The sequence below is a fragment of the Bombina bombina genome, chromosome 10 (genome assembly GCF_027579735.1).
Source record: "Bombina bombina isolate aBomBom1 chromosome 10, aBomBom1.pri, whole genome shotgun sequence".
In the NCBI taxonomy this organism is placed as follows: Eukaryota; Metazoa; Chordata; class Amphibia; order Anura; family Bombinatoridae; genus Bombina; species Bombina bombina.
The window spans coordinates 137,024,265-137,047,562 of record NC_069508.1 but is presented as its reverse complement, the minus strand read 5'-3'; positions in this window follow the sequence as shown (position 1 = coordinate 137,047,562).

Here is a 23,298-nt window from a genome sequence, read left to right as displayed (position 1 = left end):
TTATTCCTATATGGGCATATGAGACCAGTATTACATATGTGTGATTACTAATGAATCACTCACTTACTGTTTCTAAGTTAAACATGTCAGTGTTTCCTACAGGTGCTTTATCTTGATTATCTTACTCTTCCTAATAACTAGTATATATGAGCTAAAATGTAATTAGATATCCTGGAATAGTGAGACATTAATATGCTGTGTACCCTACAATATGGCTTTATATATTGCCTTCTGAAACTTCTCAAGACTGCAGTAATTGGAACTACTCTATATCTATACTTCTATATGATGTTGCATAAAACAATGTATTTTAACTGTCTATACAAATTTCTCACAAGCCCTGTTATTTAAGGTTTTGAGGCCTAAGGTAGATTCAAACAGTAGATAGCTTGTTTGCAAGGATAAGCAGCAGCCTGTTGGGGTAGTACACCATTGTTTAGACCTGAAATGAGATAATTTCACAGTTTGGATATTCACACATGTTCAGTATTTGTGTTCTATTAATATTGTTTAGCTATTTGTTCGCAATGTTTGGTATTATGTCTTTCATACACTCGTTAGTGCTTATAAATGCTCAGATGACATTACGTCACACTCTTATAATATAGGCCCAGAAGATAACCTATTTAGTTCTATTATATATTAATACTAAAGGGATTCTATAAATGGCCTTAACTCCTCGCAGGTTATGACGTGTTCTACTAATGTAATGTGTTTATTACACGATCAAATGTATCTTATCGTCCCCAAACAGTTTTTTATCTTCTCAAATGTTATTTGGAAATGTATATTCTTTTTCACGCTCCATTATAATTAGTGGGCAAGCTTGCTACGCAATGATTAGATAAGATCACATTATGCCTGTTTCGCTACTCTTTAGACCAGTCCTGAGCACCTAAGTAAACTACTACTATCGTGACATATATACATTCCTTTGCAGTTTATATTTGTATTGTTTTGGTTTCCCTGAAGGAATCAGCAGAGTGACCTTAAGCCCCTACCTAGATACTCCATTTTGTATGGGAATGTTACTCTACTCCACTATATACTCCTAAGCAGACTAATGGGCGCTTATAATCCACACCAAATATCATATGCTATTTACATTTATATATGACTCCGTCCCCCCCCCCACCTCCTTTCCCTATGCGTATAGCGGTGCTTACCCGCTGAATATCCCCCTCCCCATGTATATCTCGGCCCAAGAGTGGCTGATTTCTATGCTAACCCTCCACAGGCTGGTAATTTGGTTTTAGATTAAATATTATTAGATTGTGGAGTTCATACGCTGACATAATAATATAAAATGAAGTTCTGTTTCATCTCGCCTAAGATACTGTCTATCTTCATAATCAGATTGGAAATGTATTTTCTATTGCTTTATGCGCATATTGTTTTCTCAATATTGCTTTTCTATAGACAATGTATTACTTTCTCTGTTGTAACTTTGGCCTTAGGGCGAGTCCTTGTTGTGATGATATATGCTTTAACTTCAATAAAAAAATTATTTAAAAAAAAAAAATGTACTGAGATAAGAGGCGGCCTTCAACAGGATAGAAATCAGTTTATGAGCCCACCTAGGTTTAGCTTTTAACAAAGAATACCAAGAGTACAAAGCAACTTTGATCATGAAAGTAAATTGGAAAGTTGTTTAAAATTACATGGCCTATCTGAATCACGAAATGACTTGACTGTCCCATTAACTCTTTGCAACAACAATGTACACTGTATTTTGCGTGTCTTAAGAGGTTTAAAGCCCTCTTATAGTGCGGGCCTCCCTTTTTAACCCCTTAATGTAGAAACGACAGCTGACGTACATTGTATGTTGGCTGTTGTTAAGGGGTTAATAACATTTGTAGAAAACAGAAGTGAGAAGGCATCATCCCATGAAACTGGGATTGCCAGGTGTCCAGTATTGAATTGCACAATCCAGTATTTCAACCGACTGTTCAGTAAAATCTGTACAAATAAAGAAAACACTAAAATGTACATTTGTTTTATGTCCTTGAGCATTAGAGAAGTAAAATAGTTGATATATTACTGGCAGAGGATGGTTTAATCAAAGCCCTGCCCTGATTGAACATATTATTTTATTACATGCACAAAAAGGATTAAAATCACTGGTGTGTGTATAATACTGCCATGCCAAGGGGTTAAAGAAAAGCACTGCGTTACATGTAATTGTCATTAAAGAGAAGGGTTATAATCACTTATTTCTGTATTTTATAAGCAACCAGGGGATAAAATTGTTGCTTTGTAAGTAAGCTCACTGTTCAGTTGAGCTGATAGGGTGTGTATAAAAGGGGCCTAGGGTGAGGCTTACCATAGAATGTTGTAAACTGTCCATAACGTAACCACACCTACCACTATTCCAGGGTCACCTGTTTATCCAGTATTTTTATAGAGAACAGCTTGCCGTCCTACATGTAACTAGTCCTCAACATTTTCTGTTGGCCTAAAGCTAGGGCCAGACTGGGACCAAAAATAGGCCCAGGCATTTTTCACCAGAGCGTCCACCCTGCACACCAGCCTGATTTCAAAGTATGCATGTATGCATGTGTGGGTGTATATATATATATATATATATATATATATATATATGTGAAAGGTCAGGATCCAGCACCCACAACATCATCAACCCCTGGGGTGCACTTCAAAAAGTAGTATACAGTAGTAGCAAGGAAGGCACTTGCCATTTACATCAAAATATTTATTGCAACGGTTAACGTTTTCGGGGTCTCCCCTGTCCTCAGACCATTTAAAATCAGACAAAACAGCTCACCCTTCATCTCCTATTCCCTCCACCGTGGTGTAACGCCGGCAGACTCCGCAGCGTCTGTAAAGCGCAACTGCACATGCGCAGACAGTCCTATGGAGAGCCGAGTGGGACATAACTACAATGCAAAGTGTAAACACATAATAATGTTAGCAAACCATAATAGATACAAAGCATGGAACAACAAGGAAAATTAGCTAGTCTAGTCTACGGTACATATTATTCTCTATTAGGGAATAACAGCTTAAAGCATATATTGTAGTTAATACACTTCTACCTATTATATGTTGTGCCGTATCTGACTAACAAACAAGCGCTGCCCATAATAACTGTTTAGCTCTCAGTTTCATGACTATACAATATAATACCTACTTGTTAATGACATGTAATCCTATTGTGACCTAACCAACAATACCTTAACCAAGAGATGGTAATATTTACAGTCCCTTGCCACACCACCTATTCCTATTGCTACATAATCAATTAAAATCCTATTGCTATAGACTAACAGCTATCTCCCATTTATGTTCGTTGACATAGATTACTGATAGTCCATCTAGCCCTAAACCATTTCTAAGTACAATAGTACCAAACAGTTTCCTCCAGATACGTGGAAGTTTAAATAAAACAATCAAGGATAGAGTCCAAACGTCACTACAAAAAGCAACGATAATCCAAGTAAGCATTCAGTCCCTTTGGATACATAGTATCTAAGTTAAAAATCCACTGGGACTCCCATTGTAGTAAACATTTGGCTCTATCACCTCCCCTAGTACATCTAGGGATATGATCATTGATAATGTATCTCAAATCAGAGACCCCCTGTCTGTTAGTGCAAAAATGCCTTGCCAAAGGTTTGTCAGAATCCCCACTTTAGTGGCTGTATGGATTGCCGACCGGTGGTTAGCCATACTCGTCCTAAGGTCATCCTGGGTCTTACCCACATAAAACCTGCCGCAAGGACAGTGAAGCAGGTACACAATAAATGTGGTTGTACAGGTGACCTTATGCTGTATGTGGTACTTTTTGTTGGACCAAGGATGTGTGAAAACATTACTCTGTGTTACGCCACCACAGGTAATGCATCCACTGCACCGGAAACAACCCTTTTTGGTGGTGCTTAACCATGTAGTTGGCATGTAACTGTCACTGTTATCCAGTCTCAATAAGATATCCTTCAGGGTTCTACCCCTCTTGAATCCAACCATAGGTGTATCCATTGTGGCAAATGGCAGTGATGCATCACTGGATAGGATGTCCCAATGTTCCCTCAGTGTTTTGGAAACCCCACTTTCTCAGGGGAAAATGTAGTAGTGAAGATCATTCTCTAGTTTATTGCTTGTTTATCCACCTTCAACAGAGCTTGTTCCTGGGTCATAGACACTGATTCTGACAGTGTTTGTCTTAACTGACTGGATCCATAACCCCGTTGTTCAAATTTGTTCTGCATAGCCACCAGTTGATGTTCCTTCAGTTTCCTTTTGAAATAGGGTAGTACATAGTTTCATCCCATCCTTATAGAAATCAATACTATCGGTGCTGGAGATTAGTTTAAAACGTACCTGTGGGTTTACATTGTTAAGGGCTGCAAACCAACTTGAGAGATCTTCAGGGGTGCCCCCCCATATCACTAGCAGGTCGTCTATGTACCTCTTGTAGAGTTTCACTCTGGTGTCCCTGAATGCATCAGTCTCCTCAGTCTCAAACTGAGCCATAAAAAGATTTGCATAAGATGGGGCCACATTGGACTCCATCGCTGTCCCTGATGTTTGTAAGAAAAATTATTTTTCAAATTTGAAACAATTACAGCTCAAACAAAAGTCCAAGAGTTCCAAGATTACATCAATCGGGGGACCCATGTACGGATATTTTAGGAGGTGGTTAGACACCGATGCCCTTTCCTGTGTATGAGGGATAATGGTGTGTAAACTGGTCACATCAAGTGTGACCAGTATGTCATCAACTCCATAATTCTGCCATGTTCTTAGCAACTTGATCAATTCAATTGTATCCAAAAGGAACAATGAGGTGTTTCTAACCAAAGGTTGTAGTATTGTATCAACAAAAGTTGCCAGAGGTTGCAGTATAGATCCCCATGCCGATACAATCGGTCTGCCAGGGGGTGATGTGGGGTTCTTATGCACCTTTGGCAGGGTATAAATCACTGGTACTATAGGATGATCTCCCTGCTGCAAGTACTCCTTCAGAGATTTGGAAATAATGTCCTGTTGTTGAAGACACTGTAGATATATATCAATCTTTGTTTTAAAGGTCTTAGTGGGATCCCCTGGAAGGCGTCTGCAGGTGTTCACATCAGCCAACTGTATTAGGATTTCTTGTCTATAATCACAGTAATCTTGGAGCACCAATGCCCCACCTTTGTCCGCCTCACAGATCACCAGGTTTTTGTTCATCTGTAAGATGTAGAAATGCTGGGGTTACTACTTTTTGGGTCAAATTCTCCTTTCCTTCATAATATATATATATGGGTATCTGTTTTTTCTAAAAGCCACTTTAAATTAGTGTTGTGAAATTTATCCGGAGCGCTTTTAGTCTCTGAGCTTCTCGGGCTAGTCCAGACATTCTACTTGCTACACACACACATACACACACACACACATATATATATATACACACACACATACAGATATATATATATATATATATATATATACACACACACACATATATATATATATATATATACATATATATACACACACATATATATATATACAGTATATATATACACACACACACACACATATATATATATATATATACACACACACACATACAGATATATATATATATATATATATATAAAAACACACACACACATACAAAAAAAAAAAATATATATATATATATATATATATACACACACACATACACATACACACACGATAGTGATATGTGTCCATCCCTATATATATATATATGTATATATATATATATATACAGGGAGTGCAGAATTATTAGGCAAGTTGTATTTTTGAGGATTAATTTTATTATTGAACAACAACCATGTTCTTAATGAACCCAAAAAACTCATTAATATCAAAGCTGAATAGTTTTGGAAGTAGTTTTTAGTTTGTTTTTAGTTATAGCTATTTTAGGGGGATATCTGTGTGTGCAGGTGACTATTACTGTGCATAATTATTAGGCAACTTAACAAAAAACAAATATATACCCATTTCAATTATTTATTTTTACCAGTGAAACCAATATAACATCTCAACATTCACAAATATACATTTCTGACATTCAAAAACAAAACAAAAACAAATCAGTGACCAATATAGCCACCTTTCTTTGCAAGGACACTCAAAAGCCTGCCATCCATGGATTCTGTCAGTGTTTTGATCTGTTCACCATCAACATTGCGTGCAGCAGCAACCACAGCCTCCCAGACACTGTTCAGAGAGGTGTACTGTTTTCCCTCCTTGTAAATCTCACATTTGATGATGGACTACAGGTTCTCAATGGGGTTCAGATCAGGTGAACAAGGAGGCCATGTCATTAGATTTTCTTCTTTTATACCCTTTCTTGCCAGCCACGCTGTGGAGTACTTGGACGCGTGTGATGGAGCATTGTCCTGCATGAAAATCATGTTTTTCTTGAAGGATGCAGACTTCTTCCTGTACCACTGCTTGAACAAGGTGTCTTCCAGAAACTGGCAGTAGGACTGGGAGTTGAGCTTGACTCCATCCTCAACCCGAAAAGGCCCCACAAGCTCATCTTTGATGATACCAGCCCAAACCAGTACTCCACCTCCACCTTGCTGGCGTCTGAGTCGGACTGGAGCTCTCTGCCCTTTACCAATCCAGCCACGGGCCCATCCATCTGGCCCATCAAGACTCACTCTCATTTCATCAGTCCATAAAACCTTAGAAAAATCAGTCTTGAGATATTTCTTGGCCCAGTCTTGACGTTTCAGCTAGTGTGTCTTGTTCAGTGGTGGTCGTCTTTCAGCCTTTCTTACCTTGGCCATGTCTCTGAGTATTGCACACCTTGTGCTTTTGGGCACTCCAGTGATGTTGCAGCTCTGAAATATGGCCAAACTGGTGGCAAGTGGCATCTTGGCAGCTGCACGCTTGACTTTTCTCAGTTCATGGGCAGTTATTTTGCGCCTTGGTTTTTCCACACGCTTCTTGTGACCCTGTTGACTATTTTGAATGAAAAGCTTGATTGTTCGATGATCACGCTTCAGAAGCTTTGCAATTTTAAGAGTGCTGCATCCCTCTGCAAGATATCTCACTATTTTTGACTTTTCTGAGCCTGTCAAGTCCTTCTTTTGACCCATTTTGCCAAAGGAAAGGAAGTTGCCTAATAATTATGTACACCTGATATAGGGTGTTGATGTCATTAGACCACACCCCTTCTCATTACAGAGATGCACATCACCTAATATGCTTAATTGGTAGTAGGCTTTCGAGCCTATACAGCTTGGAGTAAGACAACATGCATAAAGAGGATGGTGTGGTCAAAATACTCATTTGCCTAATAATTCTGCACACAGTATATATATATATATATATATATATATATATATATATATATATATATATATATATATATATATATATATATAGGCAAAAAGAGTCAGTTGCACTCTCACAAACAGTTCTCCAAGGGCCAGGGTGCTAGAGTAGTTGAAATGTAGCAAAACAGGAAACCGCACTCTCTGGACTTAAGTAAAAAACAAGTAGTTTATTCAGTAACGTTTCGGGGAATGCTCCCCTTCATTAGACCAACAACATACAAGTGAGACAAACATTTAAGCATACACAAACCCCTCCCCCTAGTGCAAAAAACCGCCAAAAATGGTTGCCATAGCAACCAAGCAACCAGTTCAAAGTAAATACATTTACCAATGCAACAATGACATCAAAGAAACCAGATCATTATGGTTAATTAGCATCAGGTCAATTAGCAAATCAACACATCATCCTACCACATAATACACCTGCTGTATATTAGTACTTCTAATACCCCAGTGGCAGTGTGTCCTTTTAAAGAGACATATCACAATATTATTAGCTAAGTACAGGAACACAAGAATGTGTAGAAAAAAGGGGTTGAAAAAACGTTTAGTTAAACCTCGGCACCTCAACATATTGAAATGCAATTCACGTAATGCACTTATAGTAAATGCCTAACTCATAATACCCGTACTACATAGTCAAGGGTCATGTGTACCATAAATGCTATAGAAGCAAATAGCAGCAAACTCGTTATACAGATACCTCAAACGATGTGACCGTATTACATGCACAAAGTGTAGCACGACCTATGTAATCACCCTGTTCAGCATCGGACCAACCTCGCGCTGAATCTAGCACAGTTACTAGCGGAACAACAAGGGATATGCGCATGCGTGGAAAACCGGCACAGTCCAGCCCCCAATGCTCCAGCTAGGTACCCAATAGGATAGAAAGGACAAGCCCCCACACCGGACAAACAGAGTTAATAAAATGGCATGGTAAGAGGGCCCCAAGGTACTACTAAGGGAAGGAAGGGTCCGGGTCATGAACGTAATAAATGCAGCAGGATATGAACGTAATAAATGCAGCAGGATATGCAGTAGAAGATAGTACAACAACCCTAATACCCAGATATCAGGAGTCACCCACTTAGGTCTAGTAACCCAGCTAGTTCAGTCTGACATACACAATGAGAAGGGTATATGCGTCTGTCATTTCTAACCTGTCAGCACTGGTCTTGCGGTCAAGACACCTATTGTCCGTGCATAGGCAATTTTACAGGGTCACAAAAAGGATGTCTATAAGTGTGCGCATGCGTGTAAGCCATGCCCAGTCAATTATTACTGTGTAAGGCAAGGTCCCTGATAGGCCGTCTGGGACAAGCCCCTATCCCTGTGTGAGTAACAGTTTTGCTATGAGATAGGGGGGCAGGGGTCCAAAGTCAAAAGATATGTCAGTCACAGTATGTTTCAGGCTGATGCTCTGATTACAGGTTTGCTAGAGCCCGGTGGCCCAGAATTATAAGGATCGCTATAAAGGAAAAGAGACCCCTAAACTAATGTGAATAAATACATAGTACAGGCAGGTCCCATCCCCCTAGATACAGAAAATTCTAGTGCTAACAGGGTTCCGTAGTGCAAGGTTAGTAGCACCAGCACTCAGTGATGTGTCAACACTGCGGTGTGCATCAAAAGTAACATCCACTAATATACATAACAGAAACAACCTAAATAAGGGTACACCCATTGGGCACCCCTCCTGGAGGATAAATATGGGCAGAGCCTACAGCCAATCAGCAACCAGACTTTATGAACCCACTGTGGATAAAAGAATGCAAACATAGTATCAGATACTGTACAAACTAAATTAATCCCCTTAGAAAGATACAACCAGATACATTAGAAGCGTACACAGCTTAGTTCATAAAAAACAATGCCAGTCTATCCCCATGTTCAAACCTCTGGGGTGTATAGTGTCCAGTTTGAAAATCCACTCGGCTTCCTTCTGTAAGAGACGGGTGTCCCTGTCACCTCCCCTAGGCATTGGGGGTACATGATCGATGAATTTAAATCTCAGGTCCGCCACAGAGTGACCCTTCTCCATAAAATGTCTGGCCACCGGTTGGTCACTCTTGCCTTTCTCAATTGCCGTCCGGATGGCACTCCTGTGATTAGCCATCCTCTTCTTAATGTCATCTGACGTCTTACCTATATAGAATAGGCCACAGTTGCAATTCAGCATGTACACCACAAATTTTGTGGTACACCTAAGGAAATGCTTGATCTTGTAGCTCGTGTTATTGTGTGGATGTTTGAATTGCTTGCATTGCAGCATGGCGTTACACGTTACACAACTCGGGCACTTGTAGGAGCCCCTTTTGGTGTTTGTCTTGACCTTGCTGTAGCTATCAGTTGGATCAGTGTTCATTAAGATGTCTTTTAGGTTTCTTCCCCTCTTATATCCAATTCTGGGTGGTCCATAGTCATGGTATGGTAATGATGGATCAGTCTGGACAATATCCCATTTCTCTTTTAAAGTAACTCCTAGTGTTCTCGTGCTAGGGGTGTATGCAGTGACAAAATTCATCCTCTTCTGTTGGTCTCTTTTTGGCATTTTCATGCTCAACTGGGCCCTTGCTTCCTTTATAGTGTTACCATTGTATCCTCTGCTGTAAAACCATGATTCCATTTCTTTCAGTTGTACCTCACGGTTTTCCTCTGATGTGTTATTGCGGATGACTCTCAGCAGCTGTGCCTTAGGGATGGCTTTTATGAGTGATTTTGGATGGTAACTAGAAGCATGTAGCAGTGTGTTTCTGTCGGTAGACTTTTTAAATAAGGTGGTACCCAATCTGTTGTTTATCTTATAAATTCTTAGATCCAGGAAATCCACTTCATTGTAGCTGGACACTTCCTTCAATTGAACCTGTCCCCCTATTGTGTTCAGGGATTTGACCCACTCGCCAAAGGACTCAATCGTGCCTCTCCAGACCACAACGATATCATCAATGTAGCGCTTGTAAAAGCGTACTTGTTGATTGTCATATACCTTGAACACCTTTTCCTCCATATGTTCCATGAATAAGTTTGCAAAAGCAGGTGCCATATTCGAGCCCATGGCCGTTCCCATGAGCTGAAGATAAAATCTCCTTTCGAATTTAAAGTAGTTCAGCTTAAGACATAGAGATAGAAGTTCAAGAATAAAGCTGGTAGGGGGACCCACATATGGGCATCTTTCAAGGCAGTTGGTAATTATCTCCATCCCCATTTTGTGCGGTATAATAGTATAGAGGCTTGTGACGTCAAGACTGGCAAGCACGTCTCCTGGTTCTATGTCAGATATGTCAGTGAGATATGCAATGAGTGTGGTGGAGTCTCTTAGGTATGAGCGCATGTTTACAACCAGTGGTTGTAGCATAGAGTCAACATATTTAGCCAGGGGTTGTAGGAGTGACCCCCGTGCTGAGACAATGGGGCGTCCAGGTGGATGTACCAATTGTTTGTGTATCTTGGGGAGTGTATAGAGAATTGGCCTGACTGGGTTGTTAGTGGTTAGCCATTCCTTGGTGGTAGGGTCTATCCAGTTCATTTGTGCTGCATGTTCAATAACTGAGTCAATCCGTGCTTTATAGGTAATCGTGGGGTCACAAGGTAAGGCTTTGTAGGTTGAGACATCCGCCAGTTGTTTATCTATTTCAGTCTTATAATCTTGATAATCCTGCAGAACAACCGCACCACCCTTGTCCGCTGGGCGTATGACAATGGTAGAGTCATTTCTAAGGGATTGAACAGCTTCCCAGTCAGTTGTTGTCATATTATTTCTAGTTAGGCCTTGCTCCCTCTGTCCCAATCTTCGTTGGATAAGGCGAGTATAGGTTCTAATACTTGGATTCGTCGTGGGTGGTTCAAATGTACTTGGTTTCTTAAATATATATATATATATATATATATATATATAAAATTATACATGCCTGAAAAAAATGCTGTGTTCTGTTTCAAAACCTGACATCTATATAATAAGTGAGTTTTCAAAAATTAAAAAATTAACTACCGTAAAACTCAATTCCATGTCTCTACCCAGAATTCTTCATTATTACAGCGTAAGAAATGTGTGCTGAGGAGCTCTGTGGAAAAATAGGTCCCGTGGTTTGCCTGACATGTGTAAATAAACTGTGAATTGTTTTACTTTTGGATTAAACACATTACTACAGTATTGTATTTCATTTTTTGTGGCCCTAGGCACTGAAAAATCAGAACCCCCCACCCTACCTCTAACAACTGTTTGGTCATATTTGCCTCATATGGTTCTCACAACCACATGGAAGCATCATGAATCCCCTAGGCAACCAGGGATCAAACAAAATTAAAGGGACAGTCTACTTGAAAACGTTTTTTGTTTGAAAAGATAAATAATCCCCAGTTTTGCATAACCGACACTGTTATATTAATATACTGTTTACCTCAGTGAGTATCTTGTATCTAACCCTCTACAGACTGCCCCTTATCTCAGTTCTTTTGACAGACATGCATTTTAGCCAATCAGTGCTGACTCATAAATAACTCCACATAGGTGAGCACACAATTATCTATATGACACACATGAACTAGCACTGTCTAACTGGGAAAAACTGAGATAAGAGGCGGCCTTCAACAGGATAGAAATCAGTTTATGAGCCTACCTAGGTTTAGCTTTTAACAAAGAATACCAAGAGTACAAAGCAACGTTGATGATGAAAGTACATTAAAGTTGTTTAAAATGACATGGCCTATCTGAATCACGAAATGACTTGACTGTCCCATTAACTCTTTGCGACAACAATGTACACTGTATTTTGCGTGTCTTAAGAGGTTTAAAGCCCTCTTATAGTGCGGGCCTCCCTTTTTAACCCCTTAATGTAGAAACAACAGCTGACGTACATTGTATGTTAGCTGTTGTTAAGGGGTTAATAACATTTGTAGAAAACAGAAGTGAGAAGGCATCATCCCATGAAACTAGGATTGCCAGGTGTCCAGTATTGAATTGCACAATCCAGTATTTCAACCGACTGTTCAGTAAAATCTGTACAAATAAAGAAAACACTAAAATGTACATTTGTTTTATGTCCTTGATAGTGATGTCGCGAACCTAAAAATTTGGGTTCGCGAACAGCAAATGCGAACTTCCCCAAAAGTTTGTGAACGGGCAAACCGGGCGAACCGCCATATACTTCAATGGGCAGGCGAATTTTAAAACCCACAGGGACTCTTTCTGGCCACAATAGTGATGGAAAAGTTGTTTCAAGGGGACTAACACCTGGACTGTGGCATGCCGGAGAGGGATCCATGGCAAAACTCCCATGGAAAATTACATAGTTGATGCAGAGTCTGGTTTTAAGCCATAAAGGGCATAAATCACCTAACATTCCTAAATTGTTTGGAATAACGTGCTTTAAAACATCAGGTATGATGTTGTATCGATCAGGTAGTGTAAGGGTTACGCCCGCTTCACAGTGACAGACCAAACTCCTGCAGCGGGTACAACATCACACCGTACGTCCATGTGGGTAATGCTGCCTGACTGAGACATATCCCTGTTATCTACATCCTCTGGCAATAATGGTTGCGCATCACTCATTTCTTCCAACTGATGTGTAAATAACTCCTGACAGATCAAGTGAAGCGGCTGTGGTGCTAATGTTGGTGGTGGCGGCAGGCGGGCGAGTGGTAACTTGAGAGGTGCCCGAAGCTAAGCTGGAGGAGGATGGTGCGTCAAGGTTCCGAGCGGAAGCTGTAGAAGATTGGGTGTCCTGTGTTAGCCAGTCAACTATGTCCTCAGAAATGTTCGAGTTCGGGGTACGTGGCCTCTGAACACTGGGCATTATTCTAGGGCCAAAGGGAATCACAGCACTACGAACACGACGGCCCCTGCGGGGTGGCCTGCCTCTGCCTGTCAATTTTTTTTCGATTGGTGGTACTATGCGTGCAAGCTACTGTGACAACAGATATGAGTAGCACTATGCACTGGTAGAAGTTGGCAGAGTAGACGCTGTAGGCCTGACACACAGACTTGCAGACAACTAACTGCTATTCAATCTATTACAGTCAAAATTGTATTTTTTTTTTTAAATGTACACTACTGTTACACCAGATATGAGTTGCACTGGTGTGACACTGTGCCCTGGCAGGCACTGAAACGCACACGTGTGAAGGAAACTGACTGCTATTATTTAACACAGTCAAAAAAGTGTTTTTTTTTTTTTAAATCTACACTACTGTTACACCAGATATGAGTTGCACTGGGGTGACACTGTGCCCTGGCAGGCAGGCACTGAAACGCACACGTGTGAAGGAAACTGACTGCTATTATTTAACACAGTCAAAAAAGTGTTTTTTTTTTTTAAATCTACACTACTGTTACACCATATATGAGTTGCACTGGGGTGACACTGTGCCCTGGCAGGCAGGCCCTGAAATGCACACGTGTGAAGGAAACTGACTGCTATTATTTAACACAGTCAAAAAAGTGTTGTTTTTTTTAAATCTACGCTACTGTTACACCAGATATGAGTTGCACTGGGGTGACACTGTGCCCTGGCAGGCAGGCACTGAAACGCACACGTGTGAAGGAAATTGACTGCTATTATTTAACACAGTCAAAAAAGTGTTGTTTTTTTTAAATCTACACTACTGTTACACCAGATATGAGTTGCACTGGGGTGACACTGTGCCCTGGCAGGCAGGCCCTTAAACGCACACGTGTGAAGTAAACTGACTGCTATTATTTAACACAGTCAAAAAAGTGTTGTTTTTTTTAAATCTACACTACTGTTACACCAGATATGAGTTGCACTGGGGTGACACTGTGCCCTGGCAGACAGGCACTGAAACGCACACGTGTGAAGGAAACTGACTGCTATTATTTAACATAGTCAAAAAAAGTGTTGTTTTTTTTTTAAATCTACACTACTGTTACACCAGATATGAGTTGCACTGGGGTGACACTGTGCCCTGGCAGGCAGGCACTGAAATGCACACGTGTGAAGGAAACTGACTGCTATTATTTAACACAGTCCAAAAAGTGTTGTTTTTTTTTAAATCTACACTACTGTTACACCAGATATGAGTTGCACTGGGGTGACACTGTGCCCTGGCAGGCAGGCCCTGAAACGCACACGTGTGAAGGAAACTGACTGCTATTATTTAACACAGTCAAAAAAGTGTTGTTTTTTTTAAATCTACACTACTGTTACACCAGATATGAGTTGCACTGGGGTGACACTATGCCCTGGCAGGCAGGCAGGCACTGAAACGCACACGTGTGAAGGAAACTGACTGCTATTATTTAACACAGTCCAAAAAGTGTTTTTTTTTTTAAATCTACACTACTGTTACACCAGATATGAGTTGCACTGGGGTGACACTGTGCCCTGGCAGGCAGGCACTGAAACGCACACGTGTGAAGGAAACTGACTGCTTATATTTTTTTATTTTTTTTTTTATTGAGGGAAATGTGTCGGCAAACAAATTAAACAATTAAGCATTATACAGTCATCTACAAAAATTGACAATAACAGGGTATCATATACAATTTACATTATAGGCTGCATAAACCAAGGTTAACAGAACAACCTCAATTGTACTATTGAAAGACACAATATATAGGTGCCTATGAGCTTTGAAGCCTTCTGTGCAAAAGTAGGAGGCCACTCTTGGGCCGCAAACCATGGAAAGGGAAAATTGACATTTGTAGAAGGCTGCCTAAAATAGAAGAGATCACTTATGGAACTTTTAACATTCACCTCAGATTTTACGTTTTTATAATGTTACAACTGGTAGCTAATAATTCAGTAAGACAATTTTTGCGATGTATAAACAATATAGTGTGTTATATAAAAGACAATTTTTGCAATGTATAAACAATATAGTGTGTTATATAACATAAAAGGGTTTGGGGTGCGGTATAGTCGAGAAAAAACGCTTGGTTAGTTCACCCAAGTTAGGTGACACATTAATTGTGAGGAGGGAGAAGGTGATAGCTTAAATATAGGTGACAGAGTATATCAGGAAGCCTTACGTGTATAGAGAGTGGAAAGTAGCTAACTAGTCCTGGTTTGAAGTTAACAGACGATATGACTATGTGTGTAATCTGAATATGAGCCTACTCTAGAGTTATAATTTCTAATCACTTTACAAAGCATCATCAAAAATTACTTAATTCCATAAAGCTAGGTATGTAGATGATATGTCAAAACAGATATAAAAACTATGCTTGTGTCTTAAATTGATAGAGATAGGTAATAAGGGATTAACCAATTAAATCTATCTTATATGGCTAAGGGTCAGTAGCAACTCTACATGAAAATTAGATGCCAAGAGGCCACCTGCAAAGGAATGTGAGACAGTGAGCTCCAGAGGTCATACTAGTTGTACATGAGCATTAGCAATTGTTAAGTGCAAAAAAGATAGAAAAATAAATAAGAAAAATACTACCCTAAAGGGCTCCTGTAATCTGGGTAAAGAATGTGTACCATGTCATGTGAGGAAATAGGAAACTAGTATGTTCAGGGCCTAACCCAGCCACAATCCCCATGTCCTGCTAGGAAGTCTTATAAAGCTATGCTGCTCCGGCCGCTAGCAGCACAAACCTGCACTAGTGTGAACATGGAAATTCTTCCAAGGACTCAGTGTACATTAACTGCATAATATTAAATAGAATTGAGGGCTGAAGTTACGCTAACTAGGAGAAGTTTAGTAGGTACATGAGGTGTCTATGAACCCGTCTGACCATAGTGCCCGCCAAGAATCTTGAAAAAGGTAAGGCATATACAACATAATATGTAGGTGACATCCACACACTAACATTTTTGGTCATAAATAAACTGCAGAAAACATTTTCTAAGCGAATAACCATTTGCATAAGTCAGGTTGATCCCCACCGTGTGAGAAATGATATCACAGCCCACACCAGAGAGACAAAATGCAGCACTCTGTAAGGAAGGCGAGGCAATCAGCATAAAATGTACTAGTGGGTCATCAGCTCTAAGTTCCGCCGTGATAGAGAACACTGTCCCATTGTCAAATAAATATAAGTAGGGTGTAGAACATAAGGTTAACAATTTGTGTAACATAAGCAAACTAAAGACATCAACGTGCTCTGCAGAGTTGTAGCCCCAACTCATAGAAGGTATGTACGCCTTCAATCTACTGAACTGTGGTGCCACAACATCATTAATTACTTTAATACTGCCTATTATGATAAACAGCTTACATGAGGAATGAAGTTGTCTCGATAGGTTAGTTGTTGACAGCAATAATAATTAAACAGACCCAGCCCGTATCTGACTACCACATCCACTTCTCTGGCTCTGATCTTAATTAAATGCTAAACGCTAAAGCCAGGATCATTAGAAATGTAAGTTCAAGAATAAGAATATGTCCCCATGCGGGGCCAGTCTGCTCCGTATTGAAGAAGTTTGTGTCTTTCTCTGTTCCCCATAGCCACAATTATATCTTCCGTTAAGAGCAGTGTAACAAAGGCCAGATTAACCTATGCCTTGCCTGAGGCTAGAGGAGGCACGTAGCACTAGCAGCAACACTCTCGACAGTGGCCACAAACCTGTCGCAGTAGGCAAATTCTGGAGGACTCCACGCAGCTGCGGCACACAAGCTGAGAGACCCGCCAGCTTGAGTTTTGCTTTGTGGGGTACATCAAGTACCTCATGGGGGCTCCAGTAGGTTATCCAGCTGGCGAAAGTCCCTCGCAGTTCTCGTGGCTCAATCCGCTCTGCTGTGCTCCGGGATACATCTAGAAATGGTGTTTCTCTTGAGGCTCCGCAGGATGCTTTCAGTTGTAAATTTTGTAGCTCATCGCCAGCACACTGCCTTTCTGCTCCCTTTATGGCATATAGCGGTGAGAGATGCTCCGAAGTTGACACCCAAGATGGCGGCTTTCGCGGGGTACTTGCTCTTTCTGGGTACAACACCGCACATTTAGCCGAAATGCTCGGGGTAACAGTATGTGAGGTGAGAGGCTTAAAAGCTTCAGCCATTGCATTCAAAAGGGCTTCGTTGTGGCGATCTAATAGATCCTTCATCTGATTAAGTAGAAGTGCAGCCATGGTTTCACACAAGCAGCGTGCCAGCAGAAATTAAGTACAGGACCCACATAAAAATGTTTAGCACTGCTAGCCTATCTCTAAGGCAGCAATAAGATAGTCCTCTTCAGGGATCACCAAAGTGAAATGAAAATGTGCAAAATATATAATAAAACCTTTAAAGTTGTAGGATGCTTTAGGAGCTCTGAAAATGTGCGTCTTATCTCAGCGGTAGTTGGCTCCTCCCCCCCCTGACTGCTTATATTTAACACAGTCAAAAAAGTGTTGTTTTTTTTTAAATCTACACTACTGTTACACCAGATATGAGTTGCACTGGGGTGACACTGTGCCCTGGCAGGCAGGCCCTGAAACGCACACGTGTGAAGGAAACTGACTGCTATTATTTAACACAGTCAAAAAAGTGTTGTTTTTTTAAAAATCTACACTACTGTTACACCAGATATGAGTGGTGGCACTGGGCAAGTGGGCACAGTATACGCTGTGAGCCTGACACACACGCTGGCAGGCAGGCAACTGCAATTAGATTACAGAGGGAAAAAAAAAAAGCAAACTGATGTTCTAGCCCTAAAAAGAGCTTTTTGGGGTGCTGTCCTTACAGCAGAGCTCAGATGAGTCCGTCAGGACTGTAGTGGACACTGAATACACTAGCCTAGCTATCAATTTCCCTATTAAATCAGCAGCAGCTACACTGTCCCTCCACTCACTAAGAATGCAGCTTCCAAATTAATCTAAAATGGATGCTGTCCAGGAGGTGGGAGGGTCTGGGAGGGAGTGTCTGCCGTTGATTGGCTGTAATGTGTGTGTCTGCTAACTGTGAGGTAAAGGGTCAAAGTTTACTCAATGATGAAGAATAGGGGGCGGATTGAACATCGCATATGTTCGCCCGCCGCGGTGAACGCGAACATGCTATGTTCGCCGGGAACTATTCGCCAGGGAACTATTTGCAACATCACTAGTCCTTGAGCATCAGAGAAGTAAAATAGTTGATGTATTACTGGCAGAGGATGGTTTGATCAAAGCCCTGCCCTGATCGAACATATTATTTTATTACATGCACAAAAAGGATTAAAATCACTGGTGTGTGTATAATACTACTATACCAAGGGGTTAAAAAAGCACTGCTTTACATGTATTTGTCATTAAAGAGAGGGGTTATAATCACTTATTTCTGTATTTTATAAGCAACCAGGGGATAAAATTGTTGCTTTGTAAGTAAGCTCACTGTTCAGTTAAAAAAAAAAAAAATACATATGATAGGGTGTGTATAATAGGGGCCTAGGGTGAGGCTTACCATAGAATGTTGTAAACTGTCCATAACTTAACCACACCTACCACTATTCCAGGGTCACCTGTTTATCCAGTATTTTTATAGAGAACAGCTTGCCGTCCTACATGTAACTAATCCTCAACATTTTCTGTTGGCCTAAAGCTAGGGCCAGACTGGGACCAAAAATAGGCCCAGGCATTTTTCACCAGAGCATCCACCCTGCACACCAGCCTGATTTTAAAGTATGCATGTATGTATGTGTGGGTGTATATATATATATATATATATATATATGTGTGTGAAAGGTCAGGATCCAGCACTCACAACATCATCAACCCCTGGGGTGCACTTCAAAAAGTAGTATACAGTAGTAGCAAGGAAGGCACTTGTCATTTACATCAAAATATTTATTGCAACGGTTAACGTTTTCGGGGTCTCCCGCGTCCTCAGACCATTTAAAATCAACCAAAACAGCTCACCCTTCATCTCCTATTCCCTCCACCGTGCTGTAACGCCGGCAGACTCCGCAGCTTCTGTAAAGCTGTAAAGCGCAACTGCACATGCACGAACGGTCTTATGGAGAGCCGAGTGGGACATAACTACAATGCAAAGTGTAAACACATAATAATGTTAGCAAACCATAATAGATACAAAACATGGAACAACAAGGAAAATTAGCTAGTCTAGTCTACGGTACATATTATTCTCTATTAGGGAATAACAGCTTAAAGCATATACTGTAGTTAATACACTTCTACCTATTATATGTTGTACCGTATCTGACTAACAAACAAGCGCTGCCCATAATAACTGTTTAGCGCTCAGCTTCATGACTATACAGTATAATACCTACTTGTTAATGACATGCAATTGTATTGTGACCTAACCAACAATACCTTAACCAAGAGATGGTAATAGTCCATCTAGCCCTAAACCATTTCTAGGTACAATAGTATCAAACAGTTTCCTCCAGATATGTGGCAGTTTAAATAAAGCAATCAAGGATAGAGTCCAAACGTCACTACAAAAAGCAACGATAATCCAAGTAAGCATTTAGTCCCTTTGGATACATAGTATCTAAGTTAAAAATCCACTGGGACTCCCATTGTAGTAAACATTTGGCTCTATCACCTCCCCTAGTACATCTAGGGATATGGTCAATGATAATGTATCTCAAATCAGAGACCCCCTGTCTGTTAGTGCAAAAATGCCTAGCCACTGGTTTGTCAGAATCCCCCACTTTAGTGGCTGTATGGATTGCTGACCGGTGGTTAGCCATTCTCGTCCTAAGGTCATCCTGAGTCTTACCCACATAAAACCTGCCGCAAGGACAGTGAAGCAGGTACACAATAAATGTGGTTGTACAGGTGACCCTATGCTGTGGTATGACCCTATGTGGTACTTTTTGTTGGACCAAGGATGTGTGAAAACATTACTCTGTGTTACGCCACCACAGGTAATGCATCTAACTGCACCGGAAACAACCCTTTTTGGTGGTGCTTAACCATGTAGTTGGAATGTAACTATCACTGTTATCCAGTCTCAATAAGATATCCTTCAGGGTTCTACCCCTCTTGAATCCAACCATAGGTGTATCCATTGTGGCAAATGGCAGTGATGCATCACTGGATAGGATGTCCCAATGTTCCCTGAGTATTTTGGAAAACCCCACTTTCTCAGGGGAAAATGTAGTAGTAAAGATCATTCTCTAGTTTATTGCTCATTTATCCACCTTCAACAGAGCTTGTTCCTGGGTTATAGACACTGATTCTGACAGTGTTTGTCTTAACTGACTGGATCCATAACCCCGTTGTTCAAATTTGTTCTGCATAGCCACCGAATCAATCCGATCAGCCAATAGAATGCAAGCTCAATCTGATTGGCTGATCGGATCAGCCAATCGGATTGAACTTGAATCTGATTGGCTGATTCCATCAGCCAATCAGAATTTTCCTACCTTAATTCCGATTGGCTGATAGAATCCTATCAGCCAATCGGAATTCGAGGGACGCCATCTTGGATGACGTCCCTTAAAGGAACCGTCATTCGTCGGGAAGTCGTCGGTGAAGATGGATGTTCCGCGTCGGCGGGATGAACTACATGGATCCGGAAGAAAGAAGATTGAAGATGCCGCTTGATAGAAGACTTCAGTCGGATCATGGACCTCTTCAGCTCCCACTTGGATGAAGACTTCAGCCGGATCATGGACATCTTCAGCCCCCCGCTTGGGCTTGGATCAAGACATCGGAGGCTCTTCTGGATCGATCGGTGAACCTGGCGTGGTGAAGACAAGGTAGGGAGATCTTCAGGGGCTTAGTGTTAGGTTTATTTAAGGGGGGTTTGGGTTAGATTAGGGGTATGTGGGTGGTGGGTTGTAATGTGGGGGGGGTATTGTATGTTTTTTTTTACAGGCAAAAGAGCTGAATTCTTTGGGGCATGCCCTGCAAAGGGCCCTTTTCAGGGCTGGTAAGGTAAAAGAGCTTTTCTATTTTAATTTTAGAATAGGGTAGGGCATTTTTTTATTTTGGGGGTCTTCGTTATTTTATTAGGGGGCTTAGAGTAGGTGTAATTAGTTTAAAATTGTTGTAATATTTTTCTAATGTTTGTAAATATTTTTTTATTTTTTATAACTTAGTTCTTTTTTATTTTTTGTACTTTAGTTAGTTTATTTCATTGTATTTATTTGTAGGTATTGTATTTAATTAATTTATTGATAGTGTAGTGTTAGGTTTAATTGTAGATAATTGTAGGTATTTTATTTAATTTATTTATTGATAGTGTAGTGTTAGGTTTAATTGTAACTTAGGTTAGGATTTATTTTACAGGTAATATTGTAATTATTTTAACTAGGTAACTATTAAATAGTTATTAACTATTTAATAGCTATTGTACCTGGTTAAAATAATTACAAAGTTGCCTGTAAAATAAATATTAATCCTAAAATAGCTACAATATAATTATAATTTATATTGCAGCTATATTAGGATTTATTTTACAGGTAAATATTTAGCTTTAAATAGGAATAATTTATTTAATAAGAGTTAATTTATTTCGTTAGAATAAAATTATATTTAACTTAGGGGGGTGTTAGTGTTAGGATTAGACTTAGCTTTAGGGGTTAATACATTTATTAGAGTAGCGGTGAGGTCTGTTCGGCAGATTAGGGGTTAATTATTGTAGGTAGGTGGAGGCGACGTTGGGGGCGGCAGATTAGGGGTTAATAAATATAATATAGGGGTCGGCGGTGTTAGGGGCAGCAGATTAGGGGTACATAGGGATAACGTAGGTTGCGGCGGTGTACGGAGCGGCAGATTAGGGGTTAATAATAATATGCAGGGGTCAGCAATAGTGGGGGCGGCAGATTAGAGGTTAATAAGTGTAAGGTTAGGGGTGTTTAGACTTGGGGTACATGTTAGGGTGTAAGGTGCAGACTTAGGAAGTGTTTCCCCATAGGAAACAATGGGGCTGCGTTAGGAGCTTAACGCTGCTTTTTTGCAGGTGTTAGGTTTTTTTTCAGCTCAAACTGCCCCATTGTTTCCTATGGGGGAATCGTGCACGAGCACGTTTTTGAAGCTGGCTGCGTCCGTAAGCACCGCTGGTATCGAGAGTTGCAGTGGCGGTAAATTATGCTCTACGCTCCTTTTTTGGAGCCTAACACACTGAAAACGCAGCCATTCTGTGAACTCTAAATACCAGCGACATTTAAAAGGTGCGGGGAAAAAAAAGCATGCGTTAGCTACGCAGGTCGTTACCGACAAAACTCTAAATCTAGCTGTAACATTGCCCAAACCCTAAGCTAAAAATAAAACCCACCCAATAAACCCTTAATAAAACCTAACACTAACCCCCGAAGATCCACTTACAGTTTTTAAAGACCGGACATCCATCCTCATCCAGCTGGGAGAAGTCTTCATCCAAGCGGAAAGAAGTCCTCAACGAAGCCGGGAGAAGTCTTCATCCAAGCGGCAAGAAGTCATCCTCCAGGCGGGCAGAAGTCTTCATCCAGACGGCATCTTCTATCTTCATTCTTCCAATGCGAAGCGGCTCCATCTTCAAGACATCCGGCGTGGAGCATTCTCTTCATACGGTCCCAGCTGTGCACTGAAGGTTCCCTTTAACGGACGTCATCAAAGATGGCGTCCCTTGAATTCCAATTGGCTGATAGAATTCTATCAGCCAATCGGAATTAAAGGGTAAAAAATCCTATTGGCTGATGCAATGTAAAAGAGCTAAATGCCCTTTTAAGGGCAATGCCCATCCAAATGCCATTTTCAGGGCAATGTGGAGCTTAGGTTTATTTAGAAAGGATTTTATTTGGGGTGTTGGTTGTGTGGGTGGTGGGTTTTACTGTTGGGGTTTGTTTGTATTTTTATATTTTTTTTTACAGGTAAAAGAGCTGATTTCTTTGGGGCAATGCCCTGCAAAAGGCCCTTTTAAGGGCTATTGGCAGTTTAGTGTAGGCTAGGGGGTTTATTATTTGGGGGTGGGGCTTTTTTATTTTGATAGGGCTATTAGATTAGAAGTAATTCGTTTTTATTTTTGATCATTTCTTTTTTAATTTTGTGTAATTTAGTGTTTATTATTTTTATTGTAATTTAGATAAATGTATTTTTATAATTTAATTTATTTAATTTTATTGTAATGTTAGGTGTTAGTGTGAGGCAGGTTAGGTTTT